Source organism: Typopeltis vanoorti, chromosome 15 (assembly GCF_054136105.1).
Source record: "Typopeltis vanoorti isolate ZY-2024b chromosome 15, IOZ_Tvanoo_1.0, whole genome shotgun sequence".
In the NCBI taxonomy this organism is placed as follows: Eukaryota; Metazoa; Arthropoda; class Arachnida; order Uropygi; family Thelyphonidae; genus Typopeltis; species Typopeltis vanoorti.
In genome coordinates this window covers 101,138,447-101,154,327 of record NC_143563.1, presented here as the reverse complement: position 1 = coordinate 101,154,327, position 15,881 = coordinate 101,138,447, and the positions used below count along the sequence as shown (strand labels likewise).

The 15,881-nt window shown below is 36.6% G+C and overlaps 1 protein-coding gene across 4 annotated transcripts in view; it reads left to right on the top strand.

Annotated features, from left to right (window-relative positions):
* The window catches only part of LOC150099031 (serine/threonine-protein kinase Nek8-like), a 1,046,903-nt gene that overhangs the window by 739,333 nt on the left and 291,689 nt on the right, over positions 1–15,881 (top strand). The window lies entirely within an intron of this gene.

The following is a 15,881-nucleotide window of genomic DNA, read 5'->3' as shown; positions in this document are numbered from 1 at the left end:
ACCTTTATGAACTGCTCATTAAGTATCTCCACCTCACATTCTGCAACAGCTGCTTTTATACCATTTTCTCCTAGCAATGTCATCCTTACATAATCATTCTTTCTTTTGCTGGCTACATTTCGAAAGAACTCCCTAGGATTCTTTTTGGCTTCATTAGCTAACTGCTGTTCATACCTCTCTCTTTAGCTACCCTCACCAACCAAGTCACCCTTCTTGCCTTGGCCTTGTAGACTTCATGGAATTGGTTATTTCCACTTCTCTTATGCTGCCTCTACAATGCCCTCTTTCTCTGTATTGCATGCTTAATCTCTTTATTCATCCATCTCACACCTGCTTTATTTAACCATCTCACCCTTGTAATATATTTAGACATTGCATCTACTAGATAGTTTTTGAAAATCCCCCATGAAACGTTTATTATTGGTGTGTGTGCGTGGTGAACTATTTTTTGTCAATATTATTTTATTTTGTTAAAATAACATATAAGTATTTATTTATTTATTATAGATACAAGGCTGAATTATGACTAGTGTCACTGTTAAAAATATGAAAATAATTATTTTTTAAATTATTGTTACACAAAACAAATGCACTGCGATCTAATGCCGATATTCGTTTGTGCTTGTCATTGCTATTGATACGAAACTTTTATTATTGTAGTTTGTCGTGGTGAGGATGAAATATTTTTAATAAAGAAATTTTTAAATGTAAATTTATTTATTATTAAATTCGTTACTGATATGATTTTTTTTTTTTTTTTTTTTTTTTTTTTTTTTTTTTTTTGTCTATGTAGCACCCCACACACTTAAAATTTTCACCGGCTTCCACTGCTTAGACATCAACTTGGGAAAGATTAATGGGGGGGAAGGAATTGGAAGGCCGGGATATCATTAGTGCTTGGGAAATTGTGAAGGAATATTTGTTAGCAGCAATAGTAAGCTGTATTCCACAAGTGAAGGAGATGACACAATTTGGTGTAAAGTGGATGACAAACAATATTAAACAGGAGCTGCATGTGAAAAAGAGGCTATGGAAGAGATATAAGGACACAGGTGAAGAGTAGATGCATGACGAATATAAGACACAGGCCAGGATCGTGACTAGTATGGTAAGGAAGGTGAAACTGGAATATGAGAAGAAATTGACCCTAAGATCCAAAGAAAATCCTAGGGAATTTTTTAGCTATGTGGCCAGTAAGAAGAGAAATGATTGTGGGATAAAAAATGGGAATAGAGTGACTGATGCAGAGGACATAGTGGAATTGTTCAATGAACACTTTATTGGAGTATTTCATCCTAGAGGAGTCAGTTTTAATGCTAGAGGGATAGGGTTGGTTCAAGGTTTAGAGGTACAGGAAGAGAGTGTGTTTCAGATACTGAGTACTCTGCATGACAGTAAAGCTGTGGGCTGGATGGTATTTCACCACAGGTTTTGAGAGAATCTGCTAAAGAACTGATAGCTCCGTTGACCTGGCTTTTCAATGAAAGTCTGGCTACAGAAAAGTTACTCAAGAAATGGAAGGAAGGTACAATAGTGCCATTGCAAAAGTGCAGTAACAGACTGGAAGTGTCTAATTATAGGTCAGTTTGTGTTTCATCAGTAGTGCTTAAGATCTTGGAGAAAGTAGTGAGGGACCGTATACAGCATTGCACAGATGTGAGTAATGTTATCTGTGAGAGTCAACATGGATTTGTTAAGGGGTGCTCTTGCTTTAGTAATATGACTGCCTTTTTTTAATAAAGTGACAAGAGCATTTGATAAGGGAAAGGCACACACTGCCATTTTTTTTATTTTTTTTATTTTGCAATGCCATTTGACAGGATGCCACATGATAAGCTGATATTTAAGTTGCAGCACATGGGTTTAGATGTCAGGTTAGTCAACGGGATTCAGGATTGGCTGTGTGAATGGTAGAGAGTTGTATATGGCAGGGCTATGTCAAGGATGCAGAAGGTTACAAGTGAGGTCCCACAGGCCTCAGTACTGGGACCTGTATTGTTTAAGCTTTATATCACTGACATTGTCAGGTGATGTGAAGCTGGAAAGGGTTATTTGCAATAGTACAGATGCTTATGCAAATCCTGCAAGAGGATTTGAATAAACTAGATAGATGGATAAATGAATGGGAGTATCAGTTTCATGCAGCAAAATGTAGTCTTGAAGTTTGGGATACATCAATGGAGGCTGCATACTCAATTGTACTGGAGGAAGTGGGAGGGAAGAGAAGAGATTTGGGGGTGATGATTGATAGAAACCTGAAATTCAGAGAACATATTACATAGGTGGTGAAGGTAACTCACAGGATTGCTGCAATATTGAACGTACTTTGAACAAGAACGTTTGGTCAAAAAACAACTACCAAAAGACCAATCTTCTAACAACAACAACAGATCTGAAAACAACAGTTTTCCTCCATGCTGAGGAAAGCCTGAAAAATCTGGCTTTCCTCAGCATGGAGGAAAACACTGATCACAATATCCTCTGGCCCATTACTTTTCATTTACATTGGTGCCAGTTTAGGTTTGAACAGTTATTTAAAGAGAGTGCTGAAGCATTTCTACACCACCCAAACTTAAATCAGAATGACTGTCTATTCATTGCCAAGATTTAGGAGAGTCTCTTAAATGGCAAGCAATTGCTCGCTTCCCTTTGTTTCCCCCCCCCCCTCCCCTTTTAATATAATGCTTTGTCATCCTACGTTTTATTTATCAAAATTTTGTGATTTTTTTTTGTATTTCAAAATAATTTTAATTCTGGTTTTAACTTTAATTTTAATCCCATTTTATTTCCTAACCACCTATATGGTGGGCAATTCTGCACATGACTGGGCTTTGTAAATAGGATTAATATTCTTTCTTCTTGCCTCACCTTGTGATTATGCTGATTCACTAATGATGGCCCATTAATTATTGGCTAAAATATTTGAAATAAAAAATTATTATTATTTAGTCTTGTGAATATGTGTGTATAATAATCATTACTACTCAATTTAAACCCATTGATAATCATCATCAAATCTTTCCGTGCTTACTGGCACATAAGGCTGCAGTGCTGGTTTTCCATCTGTCCTCGCAGCTGCCCAGCTCGCCCATCTTGCCACTTTCATTTCAGATTCCATAATTCTTCTCCCAGTTAATTTTGGGCAACCTCTAGGGTGTCTCTCTTCTGGAACCCAACTCATTACTTCTTGGGGAATTCTGTTTATCCCCATGTGAAGAATATGTCCGATCCAGTTCCATCTTCTTAGGCAAATCTCTCCATCTATTGATTTGGAGAAAGTTTTCTTGAAAAGTTTCTTATTAGTGATTGTATTTGGCCAGCTTTTTAAAATTCTTCTTAAACATTTTTTTTGGAAAGTGTCCAATTTATTACTTTATGCCTTAGTAAGTTTCCAAGTTTCAGAACCATATGTCAGTACTGCTTGCACAATAGATTTATAGATATTAATTTTCACTTTAACTGTAATATTGGATTCTTTCCGTAATTTATTTAATGATCTGAAACAATTTTGTGCTTTAGCAATTCTTTGTAAAACCTCTTCTTTGGTGCCACCTTGTTTACTTATTATTGCTCCAGGGTATATAAAAGTATCAACATCTTCAATTGTTGCATTTTTTTAACTTAATTTGTTTATTTGATTTTTCATTTATTCAAATGACTTTGGTTTTCTTCTTGTTTATATGAAGACCCACAGTTTCTGCCCAGTGAGCAAAATCATCAGTTTTTAGCTGTAACTTGAAGGACAGGAACACTATGTCATCAGCAAAATCAAGGTCTTCCAGTGTGGATGTAAAGTCTTAACATATTCCTCTCTTTTGATGATTAATTGAGTTTTCCATAATCCAATCAATTAAAATTATAAATAATAGACCAGTTAGAACACAACCCTGCCTAACTCCAGTTTCAAATAGGACAACATTATACATAATGTTCAGAAATTTATAAGGTATTCCGTATTCTTCTAATATTTTCCAAAGTTTCTCTCCATCTACTGAGTTAAATGCTTTACTAAAATCGATGAAGTTTAAGTAAAGCGAGACTTGAAATTTTATAAATTGCTCGATTATATTTCTAAGACTGAATATTTGTTGGATAGTTCTGCAACCAGTTCAGAAACCTGTCCATTCTTATCTTAAAAACTTTTGATTTCCTTTTTTAATCTATTAATTAAAATTTTTGTAAAAACTTTTGCAGGAATTGAAAGCAAACTTATTCCTCTCCAATTTTCACACTTGGTCAAATCTCCTTTTGTGAGGATTTTTATAATTGCTGCTTCTTTCCATTGTTGAAGAATTTTTTCTGTTTTCCATGTTTCATTGTATAAACTTTGTAATTTGGTAGCAGTTGTGTTAAAATCAGCTTTTAACATTTTGGCATCAATGTTATCATTTCTGTATGCTTTGTTAGATTTTAGTGCCTTCAGAGCATCTTTGACTTCACTCAACGAAATCTCATCTTTGGAAATGTTCAAAGTGGGTATTACACTGGTTGTAATATCCACTGTGCCTGTTGAGACCCTGTATCTACATTCAAAGTTTCATCAAAATATTCTCTCCATCTTGGTTCGATTTTGGAGTCAATCATCAATAACTTTCCTTGTTTGTCTCTAATAGAAGGAGGGGTTGCTTTTTTGTTCCATTGATTCATTTTATAATCTGATAAAGTTGTCTAATTTGTCCATTTACTGCAGCATGTTGCACTTCTTTTGCTAAGTCATATTTTTTCTTGTTTGGCTCTAGTAGTTCTCTTTACACTTTTATTTAGTTCATTATAACGATTGCTATATATCTTATATAATCGTTCTGAATTTGTATTGTTCATTAATGATTAAATCTTTTTTCTCTCTTCAATGATCTTCCACGTTTCTGCTGTTAACCATTCTTTATTTTCTCTTTTCTTTACATCTTCAGCAAATTCATTGTAGGTATTCCTAAAGTTTTTCCAATATTCTTCTACTTTGTCGTTTTCTACTGTTACATCTTGGTTTTCCTCTATTTCAGTATGGTATACTGATTCTGTTCTTTATCTCCAAAGCAAACTTTTTCTTGTTTCTTTCATTTTTAATTTTTCAATATCAAATTCAGTTCTTGAACTTCTTTTCTTTCTTAATACACTTGGAAGTTTTAATTTCAAGTTCGTCACACAAGAAGTGGCCAGAACCAATATCTGCGCCATGTTTGACTCTCACATCAAGCATGGATCTTACAAATTTACTATTGAAATAACATGGTCAATTTTTTTCTTGTATTGCCATTCGGAGCAATCCATGTCAATTTATTTATTTATTTATGTTTAAGTTTATTCCTCCTATGACAAAGTTGTTCATTTCACAAAAGGATACAAACATCATACCATTTTCATTTTAGTCTCCACAAGCCTTGAAACCTAAAGCGTTTTCTCCTACACATGACCTTTTACCCACTTTTGCATTAAGATTGCCAATGAGTATTATCATATCATGTTTGAAATAGACTTTATTAGCTTTTGGAGTTGTTCATAAAAGCATTCTTTGATTTCTTCATCTGCATCATTAGTAGGTGCGTGAACCTGCACAACAGGAAGTTTGATAAATTTGGAATAGAACTTGGCTTTTATAATTCTCTCATTTACTGGTTCCCATTCCATCAGGTTACTTTGGGGTTCACTATTAGCGCAACTCCTTTTTCATGCTTCTCCTCTGATCCTAAGTACAATATTGTCTTGTTGTCTTTAGTTATAAGTCTACCGAAACCAGTCCATCTGAGTTCGCTGATGCCTAAAATGTCTAGCTTGTAATTGTTCATTGCATTTGTTACCTGCCTAGTTTTTCCTGCCTGGTGCAGTGTTCTGACATTCCATGATCAGATCTTTAAAAATTTTTCTGGCTTCATAAGTGACTCTTTCAAGGAAAGAATCCTGAAAGGCTTTCAGGATTCTTTCCCCTTGGTGCATCACATATGTTATCCACATCAGACGAGATGTGGATAACATATATATGACAAACAGACTCACAGACTCAGCAAGTTTAGCATCAAATGTACTGCCCAAAATTAGGGAAACATTAATTATATGAACTGTACCTCAAAGGCTAGTGCTACCTTAATAGAGCATCTTCTAGAACATTTTCTTACTATTTGCTGCTGTTCCCATAATGTATTTCCTACTATAAAAAATTGTCATTTTATGATCTGATCTGATCTAATCTGATCATACTGTTTTGGCACTTCTAAAATATAAACAGCCCTATTGACACTATTGTAATATATGCTAAATACTAAAGGTGTAATATTATTATTATTACAACAACCTCTATAGAGTCAGCAGATTTATCATGGATGGTTCACTCATCCAATAATATAATTTTCATACTGAACTTTAAAATCAACACATCCCACATTTGATAAGGTGTTCCATTCACCTGCCTTTCTCAGTATAAAAACTCTACTCCTGGTATCCTTCCCCCACCCGGTGGGTCATCTGCTTGTGGTAGATTAGTCACCCAGTTAGCCCTAGCATTCCACTCCCGAGCACAGTCATTGCTTGCCAGTTAGTGAGCTGCCACATGTGGCTCCATGGTGATGGTGGGAGCTTTACTGCCAAACAAAAATCTTTATCCTCAAATGCGTGTGTAGAGGCTTAAGTGCTGTGAGGAAATCATGTTGGAGGCTTAATGGATTTTTTACAACACTCAAAAAGAATTAAAATAGAATTTAATACTTCCTATATTTCGTCCTAGTCACTAGGACATCTACGGGGATTACAAAAACAATTAATGTAACAAGCACACACAAATCTTACAATACTAAGCCCAACCACATGGGTGACACTAAAGTCCTATCTAGGTGGAACGTCTAAGGGCAGTAGTAGGTGGCCTGGAATGTATGGTGGGATCTCTGGTGATGAGTGTTTCCCAAATCTGCGGAAGCTTAATGCAACCGTATTTATTAAGATTTGGTGGTTTCTGAGAGCTGCTGCTGCTTCTAAGAAAAGTCTCTCTTTCTTGAATTTGCTGTGGTGGAGCATGGTGGTTTTCTTCCATGATACTCTGTGGGTGGTGTCCAAAACATGGTCAGCCAAGCCTGAATGGCCATAGTTGTGCTTACAGATGTAAGACTTGTGTTCCTCCAAGTCAAATGGATGCTGATCTGCCTGTCTGTCCAAAGTACGACAGCTTACAGGAACAGGGTACTTTGTAAACTCCAGGCAGCGAAAGAGGAGGGAGCTGATCTTTCGTAGAACGGATAAGGGTAGCAAGTTTGTGGTAGGGCTTATATGCTGTGTGTAGGTTGTACTTTTTTAGTATCTTGGCTATTTTTTCAGATGTGCCACGGATGTAGGGTATGGTGATGGCATTTTTAAAATCTTGTTGACGAGAAGGACAGGGAATGGGGAAGGAACTGATTATTTTTTTGATACTGTATTCACTGTAGCCATTGGAGAGGAAAGTGTTGTGTATGTGGTTAAGCTCAGTAGTAAGGGCAGTTCCACTGGAACAAAGATTGTGGACTCTCTTAGTAAGAGTTTTGATGATGCCATATTGTTGTGAGGGGTGGTGGTGGGAAAGTTTGTGAATGTATCTTGTGAATGTGAATGAATGCCTGTGTGTGTGTGGGTTTTCTGTATACAGTGAAGGCAAGTGTATCATCAGGCAGGCGTCAGTGTCTTCCGCATCATTCCCAGAAGTCTTTGTGTTGTCTTCACAATTTTGGCGATGTGTCCCCTAAATTTTAGATCCTTATCCACTATCACCCCCAGATCTCTTATTTTCTCTACCTCCAACAGTTTATTTTCACCAAGTATAAATTCTACATCCCATCTTTGTTTTCCAAATTTTAAAACCTTACATTTTGCAACATTGAACTCACATCCCCATTTTCTTGCCCAATCACTCAATTTATTCAAGTCTTCTTGCAAGGCCACAACATCTTCACTACTCTTTATAGTTCATCCCAACTTTGCATCATCTGCAAACAACTGAATATCTCCATCCAAATCTTTGCCAATATCATTAATATACAAGTTAAATAGTAATGGCCCTAAAACAGACCCCTGAGGCACTCCACTAGTGACTTTCCTTTTCCTGAATATCGCACTCCCATACACAACCTGTTGATACCTATCAGATAGCCAGTCTCCAATCCAATGCGCTAATCTAATATCCAACCCCATCTGCTCTAGTTTGACTGCCAACTTATCATGAGGTACTCTATCAAAAGCTTTTGCGAAATCCAAGTATATTACTGTGTATCCTTCTCCTCTGTCCAAGGAAGCAGTCCCTTTATTGTAATAAGTAGATTACTAAAACATGACCTCCCTTTAGCAAATCCATGCTGTCCATCAAAGATTATACCATTGTTGTCAATCCAACTCTGGATCCTAGTTCTCATAAGCTTCTCCAACAACTTAACCACAACACCTGACACAGAGACAGGCCTATAGTTTGATGCTTGAGTTCGATCACCTCCTTTATGAAGTGGCACAGTCTTGCCCTCCTTCCACTCCTTAGGAACTTGACCAAGTGCAAAACTCGTATTAAAAAAATATGTCAAGGCAGGTGTCAACTCTCTGGCACATTCCTTCAGAATACACGGTGATATATTATCAAGTCAAACAGCCTTGTTTACATCTAATTTACTCAACTCCCCAAACACCTCTTGTTCACTTACAGTCAGTCTCTCCTCCCCATCATCAACTGCTCTTAATCTCTCTATGAAGTCATATTCACAAGATTGAAAGATCTTTATGAACGGCTCATTAAGTATCTCCGCCACACATTCTGCAACACCTGTCTTTATACCATTTCCTCCAATCAGTGTCATCCTTCCATAATCATTCTTTCTTTTGCTGGCTACATATCGATAGAACTCCCTAGGATTCTTTTTGGCTTCATGCTAACTGCTGTTCATACCTCTCTCTTTAGCTACCCTCACCAACCAAGTCACCTTCCTTGCCTTGGCCTTGTAGACCTCATGGAATTCACCCAGGTAATCACCTCATGGTCACTTTCACCATCTGGTGGATGATTTGACACCTCATTTATAAATACATCCTCTAATGAGATGACCAAATCCAAGACCCTTAATCCTCGTGTGCCCTCTGCTTCATACTGTCTGAGGTAGTTATCCCCCAGAAACTCAAGAAACTCATTGTCTTTACTTCCAGTTGCTATCACTTCATTCCAGTCTATATTGCCATAATTAAAATCTCCCATAATGATCACCCTTTTCTTCTTTGCTTGGCTTGATTTTTTTTTTCTTATTTGCTTGGCTTCTTTATTTCACTATCACTGCCATCCACATTACCAGGTCTATAACAACATCCCACCAAATATGTGATTCTATTCACCTCTATCTTACACCATACTGCCTCAAAACCACTGGCCCTATTTCCCTCTTGCATGGACATAACTTTCTCCATCATCAATAGCACTCCCCCTCCCTTTTTACCCCTTCTATCCTTACGAAACATATCATACCCTTCCATCTCTATTCCTGTCAGGCTGTCGTCCTCATCTAAACATGTGTGCTTTGTGTCCCTAAATTTGCAAATATGAAAGTTAAGAAACTATGTTCTAGTGACTTCCTTGTGGAAACATCATGTCAGCAACATGGATGGAATACCAATCATAGTAACACCTCATAAAACTCAACTCTTGTAGAGGAGTGATATCAGAATGAGATCTCGATGTTCCTGATGAGGTGATATGTTCAGAGCTTAAAGATCAGGGAGTGGCAGATATGAGGCACATCCTGATACATTGGGATAGTCACCTGCTTCCAACCAGGAACATCATGCTTACCCCACTCGCCTGTTAAATCTGTATTTTCCTAATTTACTTCTTTAGGCTCGTTCCGTCCACTGATAGTTTTGTCTGTCCTTAGCCAATGTATCCTATCTCATGTCAAATCATTGTAGATTATCCCTCCATCATATTCTTTTCTGACATTTCCTTCTCTTGGTGTCCATTCAGTGCTTAAGTTTGTTCACCTTTTGTCTAGCAGTCTATTAATATGGCCAGCCCATCTCCCTTTACATGCTTTATAACACTTCAAATATCTGCTATTCCAGTCATATCTGTAATCCTAGTATTTCTTATTCTATGTCTTTCTATTATGTGGAGCATTGTTCCCTCCAAAGCTTTTTGGGCCACATGCAACATTTTTTTTTTTTTTTATAGTCATTTCCCATGTCTCACTTCCATAGTTAATAACTATAAATATAGTTATTCAGAACACGATTCTATACAATAGATCATATATACGCTCTTAACCACTATTAATCATAGTTAATAACTATGAATAACACAGGAATAATACATAGTAAGGAGCTTTCTTTTTAAGCATACAGGAAAATCTCCTAACAAATAATCTTTTAAGCCAAAATGCTTTGTTTCCTTATGTGATTCTTCTACTTATTCTTTTTATCTTGTTTTTTCTAAAAACTAACTAAATGAACAAGGTTCTCCACAATTTCAATATGATTATCTATTAATTTTAGTTTGATTTGATCTGAATTTGTAATCAATTTAGTTTTAGTTATATTAATCTTTAAACCATTTTTACCTGTTTCTCTGGCAAGATCATTTAGCATTTTCTGAGCTGCTTCTTTATTTTTTTGCTAAAAGAACAATGTCATCTACAAAACAGAAGTGATTAAGATTTTTTTTTTCCTATTAATACTAATTCCATAGTTTTCCCATGAGATGTTCTTAAAGACTTCTAATGTAGCAGAAAACAATTTGGGTGATAGAGGATCTCCTTGCCTTATTCCTCTCTCAATACCAAATTCCTTTCCTTGATGTTCTAGCTTTATACTGGCTGTTGAGTTTTGATATACAGTTTTTAATAATCTGATATACTTTGTTGGGATGGCTTGTTGTTTTAAATTGTTTATTATTTCTGAGTAATATAGAGAATCAAAGGCTTTTTCAAAATCTACAAACACTTGTTCTGCAGAACGATTGTATTCATATGCTTTTTCTGTTATATGGTTAATAGTGTATATATGATCTCTTCTATAGAATCTTGTTCTGAATCCTGCTTATTCATATTTTGCATTAAAAAACCTTGTGTGATTCTATTTAATATGGATATAAATATTCTGTACAACTGTGATAGCCAAGTTCTTGGCTTACAGTTATAATATCATCTCTGTTGCCCTTTTTTATGCAATAAGATCAGAAAGAATTTATGCCTATGCACTGGAATTTTTCTGTAGTTAAAATGCCATTGAACATATCCAATACGACTTTATGAAACTGTGAACTCCTCGAATTTATGTGATCTGCTAATATACCAGGACTTTTATTATTCTTTGCTTAGTTCAGGGCTTTCCATAATTTCTCCATCATTGTGGGTTATTTAGTATCAGTCCCTTCTAAATACAGTACAGTATTTGTGTCTGTTTCCTTGTGTAAAAATTCGATGTTGCCAAAATAAATTATCTAAAAGCATCGACTTTTTACAGTAGGAATTCACCTAAATTTTCTTTTAAAAATGTGTATTTTATTTATCTATGTAAAGCTATCTATATAAAGAGCAAAATAAGCCCAAAGGGAATTAACTCGCTTATTGTTTAAGGAGGGATGTAGACGTATTGAAACCAAGAGCATCGCCCGAAATTCGGCATGTCTCTTGAAGATTGTTTGCAAGACCCATCGCAGGTGACCTTCAGGGTCAATATTGAAAGGGCATGGCACGAATCAAAAAGAAAGGCCTGTAGGCAAGATTAAGGGAGGAAGTAAGACTGTCGGTGAATTTTCCAGAAACATTATACAGGGTTCTCAAACTGCTAGCAAGACTTGCACACGGGGACGCTAGGGGTCCCAAAAACTTAATCAAAGGTGCAGGGACTCTGGTGTTTAAAAGGGTTGGTTTGGAGATGTGAAGGACTTCCTTTTCTTCATCCTGAGTGATCCATCCACGAGAGATCGAGGACCGAGGTGTCGTGAATTCCAGGGGAAGACAGAGAGGCCTGTCCACTGATAGTCATTCCAGTTACAGCCGAAGATATCCAGAGGCAATAAGTTAAGGAGAAACCTCCATATTGGTCCTGATGTCGAGTAAGCACACGACTTCTTGACCTATGCAGAGATACTTTGCCAGGCAGTTCACAACGCCGGAAAAGCCTACCCTATATCCCGCCAGCTGCTGCAACTATTCATCGGTGCCCTATAACGCTTTGAGGAGAATTCCAAAACACGGAAAGGAGGACAGAAACCCCCCCCCCCCCCTCAAGTGCCGGAATAAGAGAAAAAGGATGGAAGACACATGCAAGATAGGAAGAGACCCATGTGAGTCTATTTATTCATAATTTGTTTGTGATTTAAGAAAGAATTCCCTATCAAACTGCTAAATTGTCTAGTTAAGGAGACAGTATTTAGTGTGTTAACATTTCTCATAAAAGTGTGAAATAGCTAATGAGTGAAACATGAGTGCAGTTAATTTCCCTGGGAGAAAATATTGAGCTATTGAAATTTCTTTGATTGATTATATGTGTACTCATGATTGAATTTTTATGATAGAGTATGTTCCTGATATCATACCATTGGAATGTTTGAAACTCAGTGAGGTGGATTGTACAACTATTATTGCCTAGATTATGATTAAGTACGTGAAAGGAACGAGATTCTGAGAGAGATATTTGTATACATGTATGTTGTATTTTGATAGATACTAAGTTGGGAATGTCAAGCACACCTAATGAATTCATGTTATGTGTATAACTTCCTGATAGTTGTAATATAAAGTATGCTGTTTGAAAGTCTAACTAAGTGCGATAGAATATATTAGAAACCAAGTTGAGTGATTGAGAAAGACTAAGAATTACCTTTCATAAAATGAATCTTGTGATTTCATGTGATATGTATAATTATTTAATCAGAAATTAAACTTGTTGTCATTGTTGATAAAAAAAATAGTTGTCCGATTCAATCTTTTTGCAATGCACTGATCCAAAAAACACTATTTCGGACCTGGTAATGGAACCCCAATGATTAGTAGTGATTTATGAGTAACTTTTGCCATGACTGCAAACCTTGGCTAAAATAGGATATAAGTGATTAATTGATCTACTAGGGTATAAAAACTTTCTTTTGCCTATAGGGAAATTTCAGAGGCGCAGTCTTCAATCAAATAAATATCTGGAGATCCCAGGGAAGAAAAATTATACTTAAGGTAGAACAATGAAGAAGGGAAATAATAGAAAACAAATATTAAGTTAAAGAAACATTTAAGCTAAGATAAAAGATATATAGAGAGCAATAGACCTCTCATAACATTACACATGTCAGTGTAAAACTCACTGCATATTTTCATTATTTCTTCTCTATTATATTGTACTATGAACAAACACATCTTGTGAGAATATCACCAAATCTAAAACTCTAAAACCCTGAATTGCTTCCATCATATGTTAATTAAAATAGTTATTTGTAGAAATTCATGAATTTTTTTCTATTATCAATAAATTCATTCTCTTTCTTTCAATACACTGACTCCTTCCAACGCACATTCTTATAATCTCCCATTAGGATCACCTTTTTTTTTTATATGCCCAACTCTCTATATTCCCTGGTCGATAGCATCATCCTATTAGATATACTGTTGTGTTAATTTCAACTTCATATCAAACAGGTTCAAACTCTTCACAGGTACTACCATTTTCGACTTTCAGTCAAAGTGGTTGCAGTTCTTCTACTATCATTAACAGTACTCCATCTTTTCACTTTCCTATTCTTCCAGAAAATTCTATATCCTTCCATTTCTATTCCCAACAGTACATCATCCTTGAGCAATGATTGTTTCAGTTACAACAATTATGTGTAGTATACTGACTCAATCAATGCAACAAGCTTAGCTCAATTATTTGTAATACTCCTTAGATTAGTATACAAACATAATGGCCCAATTCTTTCTGAGGCCATTCCATTAATTCCATCACTCCTTACTATAGTTGCTATCATCATCATCATCATCAGTTGTTCTAACAGGCACTTTAGCATCCACGACCTTCCAACTATTCTTGGACTTCTCAACCATACTAGTTGCTATACTATACAATAATTTACCATTTATCCAACCTTCCAAACACTGATCCTTCAATTAACCGACCCTTGCAAGCAAACCAACTTCTCTGTAGAGCACCACGTAATGATATTTCAATTATATGACACTTTTTTTTTTCTTTTTTTTTTTATGTTGAGCCCATACACGAGGTTGGTTGATCAACCTATAGTACATTAGTCGCATATATAGTAATAGGTTGGGAAAATAGGGACTTGTTTACATTTGATTTAGAAGACTGTATATTGTATTTCTTGGGAAACATGTCAGGGGGAAAACTGTCCCACAATACAGCAGTAGCAGAGATGAAGGAGGAGAAAAAGAAACTTGTTCTGTGGATTTCAAGGTGCACTGTCAAGGAATGTTAAACAGCAGCTGCATGTTCCAGTGAGTGGTGGAATTATTGATGCTGGTTAAGTGGGTTTTCACAGGGCTCAGTACTGGAAACTGTATTGTTTAACCCTTATATCAATGACATTAACAGTGGATTGTAGGAGGATATTAAGTTGTTTACAGATGATGTGAAGCTAGGAAGGGTTATTAGTAATAGTGCAGATGTGGCAGCCTGCAAGAGGATTTGAATAAACTGGACAGATGGGAAAATAAATGGAGGTATTAGTTTCATGCAGCAAAATGTAGTCTTGAAGTTTGAGATAGTCTGTGCAATTAGCCTAGTGGCTATGAGCTTCGCAATCATATGCCTGGGGAAGGAGTGTCCTAGGTTCGATTCCCATCGACAATGTGAGGAGCTTAAGGATCTTCCTCAGCAATAGCCAAGTTAGCTGGTCTTGGACGTAGACAGCAGGGTTCCCCCCCAGTTTATCGGGAAGGAAGGCAACGGGAAACCACCTTGCTCATGATCATCTCCCTAGTATGATAGCATAAGCTACCCCCCCCCCCCCCAGTCGTATCGCAGAAGTGAATAAATAGAAGTTTGGGATACATCGATGGGAGATGACATACTCTTTTGGAGGGGCTGTACTGGAGGAAGTAGAGGAGTCAAGAGATATGGGGGTGATGATTGATAGAAACCTGAAATTCAAGGAACATATTGCAAAGGTGGTGAAGGTAACCCAGAGGACTGCTGCAATACTGAGAAGGATGCTGACTTGCAGATATAAGAGTTGTCATTCCATTGTATAAAGCCCTGATCAAACCACACTTGGGCTATTGTTCTCAAATTTGGTCCCCATGATTTGAAGAGGATAAATTAGCTGTGGAAAGGGCATAGAGGTGGATAACAAAGATTGTTTCAGGACTATACAGTGTTGGTTATGAGGATTAGCTGAGGGACTGCAGAATTTAGTAGATAGAAGGAGAGATGATATAACTGTGACTTTTAAACTGTTGAGAGGTAGTTACAGGGTTTACACTCAGGTGTTCTTTCCCTTGATGGAACAGGAAGAAGGAGTGATGGCAAGGAGCCATCCCCGGAAGTTATGAAAGGAAGCGCTGAGCAAGAGGGTGAGGAGTGGTTTCTTCGCATGGAACGTCTTTGAACCATGGAATGCATTGCCTGATAGAGGTGAGAGCACAAACGGTCAATGAGTTCGAGAAATGGTATGATAGACTTTGTTTTCTAGGAAAAACTTCCCACGATAAGTCTTTTGACTCCATGGAGGCCTGAATCATAATAATAATTTCAGGTGAACATTTGCATGGAAATATTTATAGAATACACATATTGCAGAAACACCAAATGTCTATGCAAAAGTGGGAGGAGTGAGTTGGTAAGAGATAGGTCATTAATAAGTCTAATTGCTCTCTTCTGAATTGAGTCAAGCACTTTGGGGGAGCTTTTAGTGAGGCCTCACTCCAAATGTGACAATATTCAATACA